Source organism: Hylobates moloch, unplaced genomic scaffold (genome assembly GCF_009828535.3).
Source record: "Hylobates moloch isolate HMO894 unplaced genomic scaffold, HMol_V3 SCAFFOLD_1, whole genome shotgun sequence".
Lineage (NCBI taxonomy): Eukaryota > Metazoa > Chordata > Mammalia > Primates > Hylobatidae > Hylobates > Hylobates moloch.
The window spans coordinates 2,154,936-2,159,634 of NW_026652276.1; positions in this window are offsets into that span (position 1 = coordinate 2,154,936).

Here is a 4,699-nt window from a genome sequence, read left to right on the forward strand (position 1 = left end):
AAGTCATCCACACCAGGCACCACACAGATGCAAATGGCCGGTCCACACGCATGCCGGTGCTGGCAGGATCTTGTCACCTGATGACCCACAAAGTGGGCAGGACTCTGGCGCTCTGGCCAGCATGGCCGCCGCTCCTCCCTCACTCACCTGTCTCCCTCCTGAAGCTGCACCAGGGTGGAGGCAGTTGTAGCCACAGGACGAAGAGGGCCTGCTGGGTGCTGGCACCCCATAACTGGGGCTAACATTCCTGTAATTAGGATCAGGAGAGGCCCCAGCTGCTCGGGAGCCCTAAAGACAGGGGTGGATGTAGCCTAATTTCCAGCTCCCTACGCCTCCCAGGACTGCCCTCCATGCTCAGGGCCCATGTGACGTGGCAACTCAGATGGCCCCACAAGGTAGAGGCGTCCCTTCCCTCCTCAGGCTCCCCTGGTGCCCACTGCCCAGTCATTCCCATCAGCCGGTTTGAGGCAATCTGCTGCCCCATTCTAGAACCTCTGGGTAAATAAGTGCCTCTCCCAGGAAGACTCCTGCAGCGTCATCTGGACTCAGGGTGGAACTACGGGTAGGTTTCTGTGTGGCACCTGCAGGCAGGATCGACTGACTGCAACTGCCCACGGCTGTTGACCTGCTGTAAACGTGGGGCCTCCTGCTGTCTCCACCTGCATCAGCCTCTCCTGGCAGCGGGGAGACAGGCGTCGGGTGCCCACACAATTGGCAGGAGGGGGAGGAGCAGAAGCCCTGGGATCCGGGGGCAGAAACGCACAGATCGAGACATTCCCAGGTATGGCTGGGAAACAGTGGGCCAACCCTGCATTCCCCAGGTGGGCTAAGCCAGCAATGCATTAACAAGGGGAAAATGAGCGTCATGACCTCCTACAGAGCACCCCACTCCAGAAAACTCCTGCGGGTGGGTGGGAAGATGCCAATTAGCCCAACCTCTCAATGGCTCCTTTTAGCCAAGTCCCTGCAGGCAAACACCTGCGGATGCCCACCTGGCTCCTGGGGAGAAAATTCCCTGCTGAGACCAGTCCTCGGCCCCGGGATTCTCAGGGCAACAAGGTCTCCTTCCAACAGAGCAGGGCCCCAGCGGCAGCTCAGCCTTCCTGAGGCTCAAACGCGGCCGAGAGGAGCTCTTGGGGAGAGGCTCAGAGAAGCCAGGATAGGCCGGGTGGGTTCCCCCGGCGCAGCCTCCTGGAGCAGCTGGCTAAGGAGAGACAGGGTTTGCAAGGCCCAGCCCAGCATGGCAGAGCAGAGCAAAGCACGGGCAAGAGCTGAGGAGCAAGCGCCCAAGAAGTGGCACAGTAGCTTAGGGACCCAAGAAGAAGACCCGTCCACACCAGGACTAGCCACCAGGCAGGTGAAGCCAACAAAGACCTAGGCATGTGATCCCTTCCAGGACCCAAACAGGTGGCTGCGGATGCTGCTCAGCTGGCGACTGAGCTCGCTCACACACACTCACACACCCTCATGCAGTTATGCACACTCACACATGTACACTCGCACACGCTCACACACGCATGCTCACATGCACGCTCACATACATGCACACGTGCACACACAGCTCACATACTTATGCACGCTCACATGCACGTTCACGCACATGCACACACATGCTCACACACATGCACACTCATGCAGTCAGGCACACTCACACACATACACTCATACATGCTCACATGCACACTCACACGTGCACACGCACATGCTCACACACTTATGCACGCTCATGCGCACACAGTCACACACACGCATGCTCACTCACATGATCACCCACACTTACACATGCTCACTCACACGCAGCTGCACAAGCAGGGGCCTGGTGCCTACGGCAAGAGCACTCAGGAGGTGGGCAGTGGCCCTTCAGTGTTCTGGGCAGGACAACTTCGAAGAGCCACAGAGGAGCCTGGAGTCGGAGGTCTAGAGGTCCCAGTGTTGCATCTGGCAGCTGGTGACCCTGGGGCACGGCACTGCAGCTCCTGAGTCCTAGGGCAGCTGGGACTCATCCAGGGGAGTGTGCTACATCCTCATGCCCTTTAGTCCTCTGCCACCTTTAATGTCCCCTGAAAGCAGTTTCCACAAGTACAGCAGAGGGCAGGACGTTTCCGAAGGGATGCAAACCACAGGGTGCCAGAGGTGCCGCTGTGGAGCTGGCAGTTGGCCCTGGAAGGCAGGCCTGACATCCTCATGAAAGCCTTGTCCTGGGCCCAGCAGCCGCTCCCAGGGCCTTCAGCCTGTGCGTGCTTCTCTGGGCCCCCAGCAGGACCTGCAAGGCAAACTCACCCCTGTGCTGCGGTTCTAGGACAGAGCAGGAGGCTTTCTGGACACGCAAGTCCTAGCCCTTGAGAAGAGACCTCCAGCTTGGAAGCGTCCATGTGTCCCTCCTTTCCCTTCCATGTATTAGAGACGTGGGCCGCAATCTGTCCACTTTGCTGCACCCGCCTTCTCCACCTGCCCCTCGTCTGTGCTGGCCACCGTCCATGTCCACCTTCTGCCAGCTGGAAAGCAGGAGGCCTTGCCTCTCTGATGCCCAGCCCCCACTCCATGGTCCTGTCACACACCAGACAGGAGAATGACAGCAGCCTTCCCCGTGTGCCAGCCCTTCAGTGCCCCTCCTCGTCCCCCGCATGCCCCAGTGTCCAGGTATTTCTCATGGGAGGCATGGTGTCACCTCGGCTGGACTTTGGCCATCCCTGCTGGGCCGAGTGCTGTCATGCACGTGGAGCGGCTGCCCTCTCTGGGGCCTGCCCGATGATGTGGGCCGGCAGGTCACCCCCCCAGACTCAGGCACCACCTGGTGGGGCCGGGTCACTCAGCCCACAGAGATGCACCATCACTGACCACATCTCCTGCAGGGCCAGGTGTGTCCTCTGCTACAGCCAACACCTGGACACTGAGGCCTGCAAGGACCCTCAGGCCACCACCCTTAGCTGTGGGGTCGAGCATGGAACTCCCCCTGCACCTCAAGGCTGGGGCTGCCTCCCTCAGCTATTGTGGGGAACAAGGAGGCAGCTGGATGGGGAGCCCCCCCTGGGCTGTCGAGCCCTCCAGAGCTTCAGGACCCCACCTGAGTGGTGTGGGGTGCAGCCGTCAGCTTGGAAGGCCAGGAGTCCAGTCCAAATTCCAGCCCCATCCATCCTCAGTTGCGTGACTGTGAGCAGGTGCTGGACTCCTCTGAGACGGGTCTGCCGCCGGGCTGTTGACAGCTCCAGGCATCCACACACAGTGCAACGGGCGGCCCCAGTGCTGCCAGGCTCTCATCCTGGCTGCCTGTCCCGGGAGCAGCGCCCTCTGGCCCTCCGGAGCTGTGACAGACCAGACGGCTCCACAGGCGCTTTCCGGACCTCTCAGGCTGTGGGGACGTCTCTCTGCCTCTGTGGTCTCAGTCCAGGGTCCCATACTTCCGACATCTCCCGGACCACCCATTTCCTGTCCTGCAGGGCAGCCCCACCATGTGCAAGCCCCCCAGCCCCCACCTGTATATGCAGGAGCGGCCTCCAGAATCCGGGTGTCCCTGGAGCGACTCACTCTCTCTGGGCCTCAGTTTCCGTAACATTGGGGATTTGGACTACGTCACCTCTCAGGCCCTTTCTGGAGTGGAAATCCCCTCTGGCGCTGATGAGATGAAAAGCTTCACGTGCCCCTCGGAACAGTATTCGTTTCGGTATAAATTAATGAAAAGAATAAACGAGATGAGGTTGCTGGGGCGGATCCTCATCTTAGGTTAGACTCTGAGGCGAGAGGTTTGTGAATCGTTGATCACACCAGGGCCTGGGTGGGGCGGGGGAACGGGGCTGCTGCGTCACAGTGACAGAGGCCTCCGAAATCCGGTGAGAGTGCATTGGGGTTGCCCCAGCCCAATGCGGGGGTGGCTCGGGGTCCATCGCGGGCCAACGGCTGCCCCCCAGGCAGGAGTGTAGCCTGGGGCAAGGTGGCTTCACCTGGCTGAAGGCAATTCCCAGAGAGAACAGCTCCCCGGACGTCCCTGCAGAGCTCCCTCCCTATCACAGGTCTCAGACGCAGGCCCTGAAGACGCAGAGTGGGTCCCTGGCATCCTGACGGGGCCTCTCCTGAGAGTAGGAAGCTGCAACATGGAAGAAAATGCCTCTCTGAAGGACTCACACACTGAGAATTATTTCCTGGAATTTTTCCACCATTGTTCTGCCCTTTCCTTGTCTCCACATAAAGGGAAAAAACCCAGAAATGACACCATCCGCACATGGACCGAGGTTACTTTTTGAATCAGTGACTGTGGGTCAGCCCCTCATCTAAGCCTGTTCCCTAGAGCAGAAGGAAGCCCCGGCCAGGGCAGGCCCTGCCTCTGCATCTCTTTGGCGATCTTGCTCAATTCCTCCCGGGCCTGGGAGGGCTCAGAGGCCCTTAGCCGGCACCAGGGTGCTCCGGAGGCCCTGCTCCCCAAGTCCAAGGCCAACTCCTGACACAAGGGAAGGGGCATGCCAGCTCTAAAGCCAGCCGCATTGTCATGGGGTCACCATTGGCTCATGTCCCAGCTCCCCTCCAAATCTCCCGATGCCAGCACCCATGTTATGGGCAGCCTCACACTGAGAGGGTCCGCCCATGCCCCAGCTCCCCTCCAAGCCTCCCCAGTGCCAGCACCCGTGTTGTGGGCAGCCTCAGATTGAGAGGGTCCGCCCGTGCCCCAGCTCCCCTCCAAGCCTCCCCAGTGCCAGCACCCGTGTTG